Source organism: Gouania willdenowi, chromosome 13 (genome assembly GCF_900634775.1).
Source record: "Gouania willdenowi chromosome 13, fGouWil2.1, whole genome shotgun sequence".
NCBI lineage: Eukaryota > Metazoa > Chordata > Actinopteri > Blenniiformes > Gobiesocidae > Gouania > Gouania willdenowi.
The window spans coordinates 28,758,853-28,776,604 of NC_041056.1; the positions used below are offsets into that span (position 1 = coordinate 28,758,853).

The window sequence follows — 17,752 nt, forward strand, 5'->3', positions numbered from 1 at the left end:
AAAAGTAATTCCCAACTGGTATTAATAAAGTCATTTTGATTCTGATGGTGTTGGGTACAGCGCAACACAAAGTTGAAAGAGTTTGGATCTTTGGTGTAAAGTTTGAGGAAGCTACAGTCACATGTATCAAAATTAAAGAGTAACTAAACCCCAAACCCACGTTTTTATGTTTGAAGTTTGGGTTTGAAGTAATGCTGTTGATAGATCCTAAGTTTTGCTATTGGCTGAGGATAGGAGTGTGTGATGTTTCTCAGGTTTCTTTGTGTTATGAATAAACATCGTTGGCTCCGCCCCACCTTTAAAAGCTGGGAGGAGGGACTTGTCTCCTCCTCTCTCAGTCGTCAGTGAGCATTGATTGACAGCTCCATTGCGAACTGCGTTCAGCTGCTGGGGTGGTTGTAGCTCTGTGCTTCTAAAAAGATAATAATCTAGCTCTGTGTGTATGTACAGCCACATAGAGTGTGTATCCCCGTCTGTCTCTGTGTATGCACACATTGTCACCCCTTTTCACTGTGTGAGAGATGGTTTTCCAGGGCTCTCATGGCTTGAGAGCCCATGCATGCTATAGTGACTGTAGGGTTATGTGTGTGTGGTTGAGTGTCACATCGGTGTAGTGTGTTCGTGTGTTTGTAGGGTGTTGAGCAAGTCGGAGAGTGACTGGGCATGTTTTAACTACTCCAGGGGCAACGCCCATATTCAAGGCTTTTAATAGAAAAATTTAAATTTAAAAAATCAGCCTAACCTGATTAACCTGATTAACCTAAAAAATCAGCCAAAACCTGGGGGTTTAGTTACACTTGGTTCCATCCATTATCTTTAATTACACGTTTTGAGTTTTAGATGCCACTGTTTTAAACAATAAACTTATAATTAATATGCAATTGTTTTGTATTTGGTTGATGCAGTCACAAACCCATTGACCCACGCCAAAAAGATATTCCCAAAATAATAATAATAATAATAATAATAATAATAATAATAATAATAATAATAATAATAATAATAATAATAACTTTAATTTGTAAAACATTTATTAATCTCAAAGTGTTAAAATAATCTTGGTTAGTCCTGCACATTTAGATGAACTTAGATTTACTGTAACCCTTCTGCGTTGTAAAATTTTCACAATGCAAGCATTTCTCCTTGTCGTACTCATCACTTTCAAATAAATCATTTTACCGAGAGAAAAAAAAAAAACACAAAGCAAGCAAAAAGCTTCAGCAACACATTGGGCTAGGAATCGAAAACTGCTTGTTGTTTAGAACCGGTTCCCAATGATTGAATTCCTTAGAATCTTTTAACAGTTTTGCAAACCATTCCCCTTATCGATCCCAGCGTTCGTGAAAGACGTCACCCTGCATGGTACGTAGCTTATGCAAGTTACACAGCTAGTGTGTTGATGTCATTCACCAGTGCTGCCAGCAGAAAGTTAGGTTACATTTCATGAAAAAGGATGACAACAGGGAAACTTGCAATACTAACAAAGTTAGGTCCCTTTCCAACTCTCCTTTCCGAGACGTTTATCTTGCTAAATCACTGCCCTAAATGATCAGGGAGGACACACCTTGACACACCTAGAGGCAGACACAACTCTGCCTCTAGGTGTGCTGTCTGGGCTTAGCTGCTGAAATATGGGCCGTAATGTCAGAAAAGCCATGTTAAAATACAAATAAAGGTTTAATAGAGGTAAATCTTAATAAAAATATATAGAGAAACAATTTGGAAACACGCATCCTTCCAGACATGTTAAGTGTTATTAATCTACAATGCTGCATTGGCTTGTTTGATTTCAAAAGTCACCAAACACACTTACTCTTTGAAAGATAAATTGGGTATCACCTTGATATCCAGATAGCTCTAAAGTATTGTAGTTTTACGCTAAAGCAAGTTTTACACCACAAACATGTGGGCAGGTAGGTTTTTTTTTTTTGTTTTTTTTTTTTTTTTTTATGGTTTGAGGTAAACTTTTTATAGCTGAATCACTTTTTACAAACTCCAACTCAATTAGTTCTCTCCCCTGAGCTTAGTCCATTGTGTCCTGCCAGATTAATAGCTATGGTTGATGCCCTCAGTTAAGCTTTACGATTAATCCGTAAAAACCGTTAAATATTCACATAAAAAAAGCGTTTTTATTTGTTTGAAGGTGAATAAAATGTGTGCATCTGTGCTTGTATATTCTAGTGCAGTCGCTGACAGCAATACTCACTTATTGTCTTTATAGTTGAAAACACTGCACATTATGATACCAAAATAAAACCCTCAGTGTTGGAGTATTTGGTTTGCAACCTGAGAATTAATCAAGCATTAGAGTAAACTGGGGCCTGGTGTTGTTAAAACTCACTGTAGGACCCACTTATCTTTTACAGCTGATAAGAGTCCTGACTCACCTCGTTTTACCTAATCCCATCATCTATACTGTTGACCTATTCCTCCCTGAGGTGCCATTAAATAATGGAAGGAAAATCAAGAGCGGATGAAGAGAACCATTCTAAACTCTTACATGTAGAAAATTGGGAAAGACAGCTTTCTCCGATCATCTTTAAAAACTGAATTTCAATCAAAGGAAGACAAATGTGAACAGACTGAGAGTGACAGCCTGGGTATTACTCCTAGAGTCAATCACAATGTTTATCCCTTTATCTCTGTATTTCCTTGGTCCAATCTCCTCTGGAGAGAAAACCTGTTCTGTTGTGATCCTTATTGATTGACAATCAGATCAAAACTTGAAGGAGGAAGATATTATTCACACATAGAGTGCAAACCAGATAGCGTTGTTTCTCTTTCTCTTTGTATGAGTATGTTGAACAGGCAGAATGCTCAGGTCATCAGGCGGCTGCTTGGTAAAGTCATTTATTGGCTGTTTATTCCACTATAAACCAGTGGCATCTTTGAAAAAGAAAATGAATGTTTCTTCTCAAAGTATATTCTCAATTTTAGGGGATCGGACACGCTTCCCTGATAGCACACATACAGTACATCTCGCCGACGTCGGCACAATGAATGAAGTTGCATCGGCTAGACGTATTATGGAGATATTGGGCAGACATCACGGAGACATCAGCGTTTGGACAATGGATTAAAAATGCTCAGCACGGCCTCTCTACAGCTTATATTAACCTTTATTTAGCTCGGATCATTCAATTAGTATAAATATCTCTATATTCATAGTCAAGTATTTACTTAAATCTGATCTGGAATATGACAATATCACAACAACAACAAAAAACAATATACTACCACTAAATAGCTTATTATGTGTGGACAAAATAAAGAGAGACACAGTTCATGATCATAAATGTATTTTTTGCATCATAACCAAAAGAGCCCCAGCACAAAAACATTTTACAGTTCTACAATTTTATAAATGGTATCACCGATTTTGGGGGAAAAACACTCATAATGACGCATTAGGAGTAGAATGCCGACATACAATCTGAGGCCGACATCGGCGAGACGTATGCGTGCTATCTGGGAAATAAAGAGAGAACATCAGACTTCCGTTTACAAATTCATACACGTTGACAAGACAGAGAAGTAGCTTCATGCACTAAAAATGGCCTGTAAGAAAAAAAAGGGACTCAAGATACAAACAATATCAGTATATTTTTTCTCTGCCTACCAAATTAGAACTGGTAGTTGGGTAGATAATGGAAACGCTTGAACGCATACATTTCTGACTTATACTTGAGAATTTCAAAGTCTTCAGTTCTCCCAAGTGTTTGGGAACAAATTGTTCTGCCTGTTCATTATCATACTAACACAATTTCAGGGGGTGGCTGTGCCTGGAAGCACTTCATCTTCTTTCCCCTTTGGTGTTTATGTGTAAATAATCAGTCTTATTAAAAACTCTAGGAAGAATAATTATTTATTCATCACCCCGTGTCCTGATCGGGGTCATGGGGGGCTGTAATTTATTCTAGTGAACTAGAGTCACAAGGCATAAGATCAGGTAACTACTGTCAACTTTTTGGTGAGCATTTAATGTAGAGTACATACATAATTCTGATCGCTTTTTCATACTTTTGATAACCTGTTACTAACAGAAGGGGGAGTCTACATTGCATGCTGACTCTGGCTGTGTTCGGAATTGCAAACTAATGTACTATAAACTTCAAACTCAATGAGTATGTATTTTTTACTATATACTACGTATGATTAGAGTTCCCACTGAACTATATTTCCGAGTTTCCCATGATGCATTTTGAACCTATAACTACAAAATACTGCATACTGAGGCTAAATGTCGTCGACATTTCGGAGATTCTGCAGATTCCATATCGTCCGCCATTGTGCTACTAATGAAACTTTAAAACAAGAGCCCCATTTACAAAAGCGTTAAAAACTAATGGGAGACAAGAATAGATGGTTTTGTTTTGAAAAGGGAATGCTTGATTTTTAAGTTTCCTATGGTAGACAGTGGGCATGCACACCTGGTGAACTGCTCATGAGGGTTAAGGTTAGAATTAGGGTTTATCATAGTAGGAAAAATTAAGGTAGCAAAATATTTACTACGCTATTAGGGCTCTATTCTCCCATCCGTGTAAGTCCAAAAAGCCACACAGTGGCGCTGTTTTTAGCTGTGTGCTATTCTCCCCCTGCACTTAAGTCAGTCACTACCCGCCTTCATTCCAGTTATGTACTTTGGGTGCAGCAGCCCTGAAATGTGGGTGTTCCCATTCAAATCTGGCTATCTGGCATTCTCCGGTGTGCGTAAATCCTTTTCCCGTTATGCACTTCTAACCCTGAAATACGTGCAGCTGCTCGATAAGGTGAAACATTATATTGCTCTAGAAATATGGACTTAGTTACATTTGAAGCCACACGGACTTGTGCGTCCGATTAATTAAAACTCTGACAGATGCAGACTTCTGTCCACGTTGGTCCACGTTGGTCACAGATTCAACTATTTTCATACTATGTCCAATGTAAAGTCACAGTTTGATCCACTACAGAGTGAAACAAGCTGTCATATGCAGATGAGGATGGACCAGAAACTGTTCCCACACATATTTTAATGAGACTCAGCTCAGGTCACTTTAAACAATTGATATTTAAAACTGTGTATTATAGAAGTCAATAGTTATTTCCTCATATCTTTAGCGCATCTAGCTCGGTCACGCTTTACAGCAATAATGATGATGATGATGATGATGATGATGATGATGATGATGATGATGATGATGATGATGAAGGTGATGAAGGCAATGGAGCATGCGGCGGTTGAGCATGACTGGTGTTCTCACCATGCATATCTAAAAAAATGTCTCAATATAGTATACATCCGGGTATTTATCGCACACTCAATCTCTTCATACTATCTAATGTGAATGCACTACATACTAATTTTGATGTCAAACTTAGTATGGGTAATACTTAGGTATGATATTTCAAACACGGCCTCTCTCTATACTACACTTGTTCTTCTTTTAATAGACTAGATACAGCATGGCATGTTGCGGCCCCCTCAGGTCAGCAAAGAAAGTGTGTTTAGACAATAAAACATATTTTAATAACAATGATGACATATTAGCTGTGTGGTTCTACTTTCAGACTGGCATGATGAATCAGTCTAGCAGTGGCACTTACAAGTGCCACTGCTAGACTGGCACTTGTAAGCACTTGTAATGGGTCTAATTGACCCGAAACGTAATATAAGGGTTAAGAAAAAAAAAAGATTTTTTATTATTTTAAACGCTAATACATTTAAATGCAAACACTGTGATGGTAGTAATTTGGCCTAAGGGTTGAATCCTTTTGTATGAAGAAAAAAAATAATAAATTTAACCAATACTGACCATATTTCTAGTAAGATTGTTGTTTTTTAAAAAACTCAATGGAAAACATCAGTCTGAGAAGAATCATATACATGTCTGCTTCTGCTGGCTTTTCATTAAATTCATGTTGGTTTGTATAATATCTTTTTCTTTCTGTATTCTGTTTTATTATTATTTAGTGACTAATAGCTTTTTTGTCCTCTCTCTCTTTTCTGGGGCATTCCTTCCAAATGGTCTACTTCCTACTGAATCTTCAACCATGGTTCCTGACATGCAGGTAAACCCCATCATGTTCTAAATTCATATTCATTGGATTTTTAAGGTGACAAATACATGATGTAGTATATAATCAGTGGCGTTCTTCTTGGTCTGGACAGAGTTTTGGCCTTTCGCTTTTACCTGGCTTTTGTCTGTTGAGTCGAAAGTAAAAGTGCTATTTTCGGTTGTTGAATCCTCCCTGCTCCATTCTACATTGGCTTGTATTGACTTTGGCGGTTGCAGCTTGTTTGTGTTTTTCTGCCTCATGCAGTGACAGCCATATGGTTAGCTGGTGTTTGTGTGATGAATTGCATTCATCAGGTTCGAGCTGCCTTAGTGGGGGAACAGCTCACAGCATAAACCCAAAGATCATAATAATGGCTGCACAGCAGAGCTCATTTTCTGAATGCTAAAACGCCTGTGCACAGGCCCCTGCGTCTCCGTCCTTAGGTGGTCTATAGTCAAAGGGGATGTAGGCACTAGCTCTAAAGCTGGTCACTGTTCAGGAGAAAAGGTCACATTTGGCTCTGCTGTGACTTCTAAAATGTTTGTCAAGTTACTTATTTAATTATGTGACAGGTTTGCTAATGCAATGCACTCAGATGCATAATCAGATCGTCAAGGCGAGTTAAACTGGCTTAAACTCACTGGTGTCATTCAGTTGAACACTACAACCCTGTGTGTTTATAGGAAGTATTTCGTTGTGCATATTTTCATGTTTAAAACTATAGAAAAATGTTAAACAAACAGCAGATGCAAGCTCATATAACCAATGGAAGATGACAAAAATGAAAACCGATACGTCACTATCCTGAATAGAGACACATCTTCTGTAAGGAAAGGGAATATAATGCTCCAGTACACAACTTATCCAATGTAACTCCCCTGCTGATGAGTGCAAAAAACACCAATAAACACACTGAATTCTAATTTACCCTTTGGTTGAAAACCATTAAGAACCACTAAACAACACTTTTTTTTGCTTTTTGCACTTTGCTGTGAACAAAGTGATTCTGAACACAACAACAGAGCGATGTGTTGCTAACAGAAGCTTCAAAACACACAGCAGTTAATTCAATGGTGTCTCAGTGTGATAGAAAATCTGATCATTCTGCACGTGAAGAGTAACTAAACCCTGAGGTTTTAGCTTGATGGCTAGAAAATCATAAAATGCCTTGATTATGGGCGGGGCTCCTGAATCAGTTAAGACATGCCCAGTCTATACTGTAAAATTTCCAAAGAACAATTTATGCTATGCTAATTACCTAATCAGTACTCACTAAACTTCTCTGTTTTTCACAATGATCTCAATCCGACTGACTCGTCACAGATTACAGAGTCAACAGGTGCTAGTTTTCATAGGAGGGGCGGGGCTAACAGTGGTGGTTCATGTCACAAACTACCATTCTCAGCCAATAGCAAAAGTCAATTGGAATAGACAGGTTTAAATCCATAGAGGGCAGTCACTCTTACCACATATACTTACCAAAAACACTACTTCATACAAAATACATTTGTTTTCAGCAGAAAAAAAAAGTGGTTTTGGGGTTTAGTCACTCTTTAAAGCAGTAAATGACATTTTCAGGATTACATTAAATTACATTAAAGCAAACAATACTGGTATGAACTGCCAACCATCAATGCACAAGCATACAAGAAGGTAACAAAGTCAACAACAAGTGCATTTTTTTTCTAATTATATAAAGAAGAACTATATACACAAGCTTGTGTTAATGCCAATAAATCTGTTTGATGGGGAAAAAAAAAAAAAAAAAAGATTTTACACCAGAAGTTACAAACCTTGGGGAAGCAGTTTTAGGTGCTGGCCTATGGTATTGTTCTTTATTCAGTAACATCCCTTTTTTTCCCTGTTATTTTTTTATTCATTTTTTATTTATTTATTTTAATTTCAGAGCCAGGGGGCTCCACATTACAATAAAAACAGCACTGTTGTAAAATACAACAATTTAAGAAGATGCAAAGCTATCCACAATGTTCAGTGTCTACCATACAAGCAGGTTTGCCAATTGTTCCACAGTCAAAAAATAATAAGAAAAATAATCCAGAACTGCAGAGAGGGTTAGCAAAAACAGTGATTATGTATTTTTGACTCAGATGTCCAACACATGAACCTATACATCAGTTTTCTTAAAACAACAGAGATAGTAAGTAACCAAGACACTGACAAACATATGACTATTAGCTCTTAGTTAAGCTATGGCTAAAGAATTGTATTTTCCTATTAAAATATAACAGAATAGTGAACAGATTTTCTTGCTCCTCACATCCCAAACCCACTGGCTTAGGAGTCTGGACATGAGCGTGTAAAGCTCCTCAGTAATATTACATCTGTCACAGTGTTTTACCCACATACTCTCAATATTCCTGACAGCTGAAGGCTGGGCTTTCTAACGAATGGGATATCGTTTTCCATGAGGACACACTATTAATTCAGTGTAACTGATTTATATTCATAATGTTTATTGGACCACAAGGCACCTTTCCACTTCCAATTCAGTCTATCTCAATTACCTCCTGCTTAAAGAAGGAAGATTGGCCATTGGCTTTTTAAGACAGTTGGTTTTAATGAAGGTCTTATTTCTATATCAGAGTCTATAATTGGAGTATTTAAAGTAGCAATTAACTATTTCTACATATAACGGCTATGGCATTAACAATAGCCCCATACTGACTAACAGTACACTGTATTGTTTAGTCATAATACACTGTATTGGAACATTGTTTATTAGGGGTTTTTATTTTTATTTTTTTTCAATTGTAGAATACTGTAGATATTATGTTGAAGGTTCAAGTTTATGTAACCAATTGGTTAATAATAAATCTGGGTCAGTTTTTCTAATCCCTACTGTTGCTGACTATTGTTCTCTGAGTAACATCACTTGATCAAGCCTTTTGTAACATTCCACACTACAAAATAAGCAATTTTTTATCAAAGAAAAAAAAAAGTATGTATGATTCATGCTGATATCGGATCAATATCGGTATGGGCCGGTACGTAAGGCTGCAATATCGGTATCATATCGGAAATTAAAAAGTTGTATCGGGACATGCCTATTGTTTATAGTGTCATGTTTGTGTTATAGTCGTGTTCAATTCATGTCTACAAAGTTTTACGATTTTTGATATTTGCTACATATATTTTTATTTTTGGACCTTGATGAAAATAAGGCTACGTTGCTCGGATCGATTCAAAATGCATCCATATCATTTTTTTTTTAAATTATATATATATTATATAAAATTATATATATATATCGATATAATATAATTTAAAAATGAAATAAATTCATTTATATATATATATATATATATGAATTTATTTTATTTTTTTGCCCAGCTAGTCAAGCTTGTGTTTTTTCAAAAAATCTACATGTTGTTCTAGGCATATACCTCAGTTAAGTTACACTAAAGTCAAAGTTGGTTTAAAAGCAACAGGCAGATTGTGTTATTTTTTTTAATTTTAAGTTGTTGGCACATGGCATGTTAAAACGTAAAATGTAAAATATGCCAATAAAAGATATTTCATACATAACTTTCTCATGAAGGTGTACACATATACAGATTAGTTGTTTCTTAAGTCATATGTATGTATGTATGTATATATATATATATATATATATATATATATATATATATATATATATATATATATATATATATATATAATTCAACACACATGCAGCAAGCAACAGACATAAGTTTACTTTGTTTGTACATTTCAGCCTCAGATTCAAAGATCACAAATTAACAACACATCGACTAACAACACAGCCCTAACATGAACGGACATGGCATAGAGATAACTAGGAGTCAGAATTTGCAACTAAATCACCAATAAATTCACAATAGGCTACATACATATATCCCAATTTTTTCTTTGTAAAATCACGATTTTATCACAACTTTTTTCATTCAGATTATTTAGACTATTTTAAAATTATTTACCAATAAAACAAACCAATTCACCTACTTATAACCATCACCCTCAATGGAAAAAAAGGAATAAAAGATCATTTAAGTCAGGGCAATTTTCAAAAAAAAAAAAAAAAAAAAAAAAAAGACACACAGTCCTTTTACTTTGTCTACCTAAAGTGGCGTAGCATTAGCAACACTTACATGACAAGGCAGTATCATCAGTCTAGTGATTTCCATTTGTTTTAAGCAGTGTTTGAACCCCTCATTTCCCACAGTTTGCACAATCCTATCCTTTTTACAAGATAAAACATTATTGCTTTGGTTACATTAGGCCTGGGTGATATGGCCCAATATTCATATTTCTATATCTCTATATTTTCCCTCAAAATGGTGATAAATAAGCTCTATTTATTTTTTTATTTTTTTCAACATACAGTAGTTTTACAAGAAAAACAGTAATGGGTCAAAGTCAGTGGATAAAAATGCCACAAAACACTGAGAAAGTAGCACAGCCACTCCGTGCACTGGAAGGGAGTGGGAGCGGAACTTACTTTCTTGCGTGGATGGAGCTTCCGATTACCATAATTCTTCGGTGTGTCTGTAGTACTAACATGAGCCTGACATATGATACAGACACAGCACCGCGAAAGGTAAAATGTGCGCGACAGACGATTCTTTGTTCTCAGTGATTTGACAGATCGTCGTCATGTTTTAATCTTTAACAATCTAATATCGTCAGATCACACACCCATATCTGCATTAGATGCATCACACTCATCTTGTCCAGATTTTAATTGAGTCTCTGTTTAGGGACTAGAAATTAAACGATCCATGTTGTTGTTCTCCTTTGCTAATAACACATTGTTTTGGCTAACATGAGGAAGTAGCCTAGAGCAAAGTAAGGTCAAAAGTTCAATGCCTGCTGCGCTCATTGGACACAATACCTTGGATGTGTCTACAAATTTGTTTTGTTTATGTATTTATTCATTTTCAAATGATAGGTAAATTATGACAGTCTAACAAAAAAAAAAATCTAAATCAACCACATGATTTTTTGGGGTTGCTTGGGGGGTGCTATGGGTATCCTAGGGTAGCTTCAGCACCCCCTAGCCCCTGCCTGGTGCCGCCCATGAGTGAGTATATCAATGAAACCATTAAGTTGAAACACTGCATTGAAATTCAGATGAAAGTATTTATTGTTACATTTCTCTCATGCTTTATTTGATATGACAATGGTTGCTGTTTCCAGAGACAATATAGTATAGTTGACATGGGTCACCGGGATAGACTGTAGTTGTAATCTTGAGGGAGGACATTGCATGACAGAAGATGTGGATGCGTTGGAACTAACAAGTCTGCAGAGACTGGACAGGCACTGTCTCTGCTTTTCTTCTTCATTTGGTTCAGGGAAAGCAGTTGGATTCAACCGAGTGAGGAAGACATGACGGACCAAATGTGTAGGTGGAAATGGTTCACTGTGATTTGCAAAGGCTTCTAAAAAAATGCTAAGAGAAGAAAGTGTTCTTGTGACATATGTCTGTAATTTTTTTTTTCATTTACATAAAGGTTGAAGGGTGGAATCTTCTGTCTTTTTTTCCCCTGTGACTAACAACCTGTCAAAACAACAATCTGAGCTCGTATGTCCCAGACTGCCAATCTCTTTGACAGATTGGCTTAAAATCACTCGCAACCCTTGTGTCGTGACTGTTCTGTTGTCCCTCGTACCCTGAAGATGATTTACCTCAGGGCTTTCAGAGCAGCCATTTAAAACCCTTTTATAGATAGATACATATTGTTTTCACTAACCTGCCTTTTGGCATCTGTGTAGCTGCTGAATACTTTTAATTTCCCTCGGGATCAATAAAGAATCTCTCTCTGTCTGTCTCTGTCTCTTTGTCTGTCTGTTTGTCTGTCTGTCTTTCTCTTTGTCTGTCTGTCTGTCTGTCTGTCTGTCTGTCTGTCTGTCTGTCTCTTTGTCTGTCTGTCTGTCTGTTTGTCTGTCTGTTTCTCTCTCTACATGTTCCAAATGCGATTCAGAAACTTCAACAAACTGATGGTGACGTACACAAGACGTATAATACATATTTACATTTATTTATATATGTGTAAATGTGTGTATATCAATACAAATTAGAAGATGGATACCCGAAACGGTTTTGACAAATATTTAGAAATAATGCTCGGCTCGCTCACATCAGCTCCATAAGGATTGGAACATTTTAAATGTAAAACTACTTAATATGTAGGACACCACATTTCTGTCTCCTTGGTAATGGTCGAACTCATAATCAGAATAGATGCTTAAGTAGTCGTGTTTTACGATAACATGCCATTTATTGCCCGAAAACAATGAGGAGTCTGTTGATCAGCTGTGGGATTCTTTAACCCCAAACTCAGGAGTAAAATAAATCAATTTTCAAAGCTGTTATTTGAAGCCTGGTGTGCTTTTTTTAGAACTTCAACAAAAATCACTATTTACTCAGAAAGCAAAGGTTTTTTTTTTTGCTTTTTCTCTGGCTCTCTAATGCCATGTTGTTCCTGAGTTTCTAATTGAGCGTCGCAAATATGTCGTTGGTGTGAGAAATAACTGATTTGAACTGTGGCTCAGACATAAATTTGCGCTACTTTATCAACCTATTACATTGTTCTTCAACAAATAATTATTTTCAAATTAAAAGTGGGCTTTATTTTTTCACAGATTATAACGACATTTACAAGTGTTGGGAAAACTCCATGTTCCATGATTTCCAGACAAGAAAATGTCACCATGGCCCAGTCCGCCACATCAGACTGCCTTCATCCACAAACTCACCCCCAATTTCCACTGGATGCGTACCTGCTGCATAGCAGCAACAGAGCTAATATTAAAGTAAATGTGTCCATTTCCACTGCATGCGTGTGTGGTCCATCACAGCTGCGTAACAACTCTGTCATGCAAGAGATCTCTACAACAGATGCACAGACCGATATTTCCCGGACGCCGGACCAAAACAACATAAATTCAGCAAAAATAACCTTGTGTGGGACAAGACGTAGTGCATAGACACAGAATGAAACATCCGGTTTACTTTCAAAATTGAATACTCCGTGTTCAAGGCAGATCATATTCCCATCAATTTTCCGACCAGTTCCTTTTCAGGATCGCCGGTGCCTATCTCCAGCTTTCTTCAGTCACTATTTGGGGCTACACCCTAAACAGGGTGGCAGTGGATTGTATTTCACATATTAATATAAATATTGCACTTATCTATGGTTAAATCAAAATAATCTCTACAAAAGTGAGAAATCTACAGGGCTGAATCAAGTGGATTTCCTTCTAATCCTCTCCAAGGACATAATTAACTGTTTTATGGCTTTGTGGTTCTCTTTGTCCTTGCTGCAACAGATACGCATCACAGATGGGGGTGGTGGGGATTGATGGACAGCGGATTACGCAGCAGTTACGCAGAGGAGATTTTGCGGAATAGTTACGTATCCAGTGGAAATCCGGTGTTACGCGCGTTGGGTCTATTTACGCACGGTGGGCGTGTCAGGAGACTGGATGGGAGAATGTGCATAAGAGAAACGCACGGAACTACTCTTCTTGCGAGTAAAAAACTGTTAAGCACAAACTGGAGAACAGGGCCATCCATGTTGTTCACAAAAAAATGCATGCTTACCTGCTTTGACTTACATTTGTCAATATTTTGGACAGTCTTTCCATATTCATTTTCAAACTTATCTTTACAATATTTTCAGAACAATACAAATTACACATTTTCAATTTTAAAATGTCTTGAAGTTAGTTAAAGCTGCAGTTTGTAGAATTGTTTCTTTGTTCCGTTTTGAAACCGAAAGCGAAACTCAACCTTCCTTACCGGTGTCTTTTGTGAACGCTCTTAGCGACTTTTTTTTCAACAGAGACATAGTGACAAGTGTTTGGACTTTATCTTGTGTTATTGGAGATTTTTCTGGTGTTTTACATGAATGCATGTATCTCTGTAGTTAGTTACTGTCCTGAGCAGCGGCTGCTGCCATCAGCTCATCCCCGACAGAGAGCACACACTATAAAATCAATTCCCCTTGAATAAGCTTCTCTTAGGTTTACACGCGATTTATCCCTTCTGTTATCACACTCTCTCTCTCTGACACCAGTGTGTGTGTGGAGCGGACCATCCGAAGTCACGGGGATCCATGAGGACACAACGGGGTCCATTCCTCCTCAGTGTTTGTGACTTTAAACTGTTGCTTCTCCACCTCGGTCTGCCTTTTCCCGCTTGATTTGCCAAGTAAACGTTGTTATGGAGACTTTTGCTCGGTCGTCCGTTATTACACTTTTACTACCGAGGCTACCTGAACGCGCCTGACTTCAGTCGAGCAGCCAATAGTAATGCCAAAAACAGCTCATGGAGCACAAGTGTTGGTAGAAAGATCTCTGATTGGCTGACATCCAGACGCTCCTGAATTTATGAATGTCTACAGAGCCAGGAGAAGGAGATGAGATTCACTGTCCTCTCAGAACACTTTGGATTATAATATGCTCAAAGATGATGATAGATTTTTGACAAAATGATGCCCCAAAAAAGTTATATATTGCAGCTTTAAGTGAAAAACAGTGGATTTGTGAATGCAGTAGAAGTACTTGAAAGAGAGAAAGTGGAAAATATCCAAATGACAGCATTAAAAATATGAGGTATTATAATGTTTGTTTTTAGTTAGAAAATTATAATCATAATAATGATGATGGGAATGATCGTGATTAGAACATGAACTGAAAATACAATGGTCAGTCTTGGTCCCTGAGATAAATAGATTCAGGAGGCACTAAATACAATTTAATTCTACTTATTTACAAAATTTGGTTCTTTAAAATGTGTGTTGTCACTCATTAATTCCATCAGTTTGCTCTATTGTTGTTTTTTTCACAGTATTTTGTGCAAAATGTTGTACTTTGGGGTACTTGGACTCAGAAATAAGAGAAAGGGGGTACTTAAGCCAACAAAGTCTGAAAACCACTCGTGTGAAATACACTCATAGTTATAAATAGATAAAGAGGAGCTTAAATATTAGATTCAATTTTTTTGCCACAAGTGAACCTTTTACACACATCACTTCTCAAAATAGATTATGTTGAAGAGGCTGTTTAATGTCACTGTGGTGGTTTGTATCTGCAGTAACTCCTAACAGGCCACGGTAGAGAGATCAAATGACAGGGAAAAGGAGACGGCGTGAACCCAGAGAGCGAGTGGGAGAGCTTTAATACTTCACATGCTCTCCTCTTACAGTGTTCTCCACCTCCACGTAAAACCCTTGATGTTGGAGTCCTGCGTGAAGAATAACTGTGACAGTTTAATAAAGTTAACAGGTTTCTCGTGGAGCTTGATATCTGCACTTTAGGCTGTCACGGTTACACATCTATCAGAGCTGTACAAAACAGGGACGGTGGAGAGGGAGGAGTCAAACACGGGAAACAGACCTTTTTTTCTTTTTGGAGGTACCCACTGTAGGCCGACACAGCATTGGGTTCTTGTGTTTCTGTTGTTTCACAATGGGTTGTCGTGACATATTTGTAGGTGATTTGTCAGATGATGTTCACCAAATGTTTTTTAAAATGTTTCTGTTCACCTCAAAAAAGATAGTAAGCTTTGGTCGTTACCATAGTGATTATGGCTGCTGCTGTTTGTCCCTTGAAAGCACCTTAATTGGAGCTTTAATCTGAGTGGTTCTAATAGCTTGTTTATTCTGTTGAATGGTTTCGCCGGAAATCTGCCTATGTTCTTCAAAAAAATACAGTCTACTGACGTAGAGCTTTTAGAAGTACTTTGTTTTGTGCACACACTTCACTGTAAACACAGACTCTTTGTGTCGCTGCATGCAGTGAGCACAGACAGTTAATACACAGCGTATGTTGAGAGTTTATCTAAAACATGCTGCAAGGAATTTATCAATCACTTTTACATAGAAAAACCTTTGTAACAGTAGATAATTGTCAAAAATACATTTAAAACTTCAACGCTCGCACTGCCAGGACTTGTGTTTTGCTGGATCAGATCAGTAAAGGCTAGATTGTCCTTTGTGGCTTTGCAGTTTACTGCTTTACAGTATACATGCATACCATTGGCCACATAATTAACTGTTGTTTTATATATTCACAAAATTATTAGGTCAAAATTTAAGTCTATGTTTAACTGAAGTGCTTTGGGTCTAGTCTTTGATGGCAGCAGGTGAAAACACATTTTGTTAAAAGTCATTGTCACTGTAACTCTTATAAATGTTCCTTTTTGTCATATTTATTAAAGCTGTCACTATGTAAGGACAGCTTTACATCAAACTAGTAGTTTGTGTGAAAAAAAACAAAAAAAACGGACTCATTGAGTTCCCCTGCTGCTTCTGCAGCCTTTTAGCAGATTGCCAGAATGCACCGCGACCGTGCAAAAAGAACCAATCAGAGCCAGGATTGTAATTTGATGGGCTGTCTGACAGGTGTTGCTCACAGGCCCCGCCCCTTCCCTGGGCTGGAGCGCCGTCTTTTTTACATTGTATGGTCTAGAAGAGTAGAAGATGGAAAGGGTGATTTTTCTGTTTGAAATGTAATTACTGCTGCTTGATTTACATTATGTTTGATTTGTAATTGTAAGTGACACTGTGTTGTTGCTGCTGCGGCTGAGGTGTGTGCACGATGAAGAGAGAAGCGTTACAGTAATATGCTTTTAACAGAGCATGTTATATTACTGTGATGTTGCTGTTGGGCTAACATTAGCTTATTAGCTCCTTTGAGGGAGGGACTTTGTAAAGTTTAGAGACTGCACCTTTAAGTACTTAGTGTTGTTGATTGATCCTGGCCCAACTCTTAACATTTTAGTCAAAGGTCAATTTGGCATATTTTGTTGTAAAATGTAAGAGTGACTGCCCGCTATGGTTTGAAACCCAACTATTACAATTGAATTTTGTTATTGACTGAGAACGAGATTCTGTGACATCATTGGACCATTGTGCGTCACAAACGAGCACTGTTGGCTTCGCCCCTCCTCAAAAACTAGCACCTGTTGACTCTGCAATCTGTGGTGAATAGGTTGGACTGAGATAATTGTGAATAGAGAGCTATAGTGAGTATTGAGTAGCTAGTTAGCATAGCACAGATGGTTCATTGGTGATTTTATAATGTAGACTGAGGGGTGGATTTACTAAGATCTGAAATAAAAGGTGGTAAACCACGTGTGTCCCTAATTCCCTTGGTGGTACTGTTTCTTCACCTGTTGTGGGGAATTCACTAACATTGAGCAACTAATAGGTCCACGCTATTTAAATGAACATTTTATTTGATCAATGTGGAGAGTGCACAGAAGCAAAAAATGACATTTGAAGAAGTTCAGTGGGAGGCAGGTGGACTTCTCTGTTTGCTGCACAAACATTTAATAATATAGAAAATAAAAAAAAAACCTACATTTTTTACCCCGACATTAATGTGGGTGCTCCACTACGATTGATCTGTTAATGCCATTGATCTGAGTTAATGCAGCAACAGAATCTTTCAATATGTCGATCAGCACCATTTGAAGATGATCTACTGACCATCATCCAGCAGGTGTGAGCTCCTGAGTGGTCACGCACACTCTCATTTGTGAATATTGTTCCATTGTTGCGTAAAATATGTATGCCGCTCAGCTGATTCTGGCCTGACGCTCCTGCCATCAACGCGACAAAAGAGTTTGAGGGTCAAAACATGGAGAGTAAGACACAGAAGCTCATTGGAGCGGTGTGTCCACAGCAACATCCATGGATCTCGGTGCACAGCGTCTTCTGTA

At 37.5% G+C, this 17,752-nt stretch overlaps 1 protein-coding gene across 2 annotated transcripts in view; it reads left to right on the top strand.

Annotated features, from left to right (window-relative positions):
• lsamp (limbic system associated membrane protein) overlaps positions 1-17,752 on the top strand; it is a 721,324-nt gene that overhangs the window by 56,642 nt on the left and 646,930 nt on the right. Inside the window, exon 1 of one of the 2 annotated variants that reach the window (XM_028465482.1) lies at positions 6,078-6,096. The exons of the other annotated variant lie outside the window; for it this stretch is intronic. The gene's annotated coding sequence lies outside the window, so the exon portion shown is untranslated. Of the gene's footprint in view, positions 1-6,077; positions 6,097-17,752 lie in introns of those variants that run through there. 2 annotated transcript variants of the gene reach the window in all.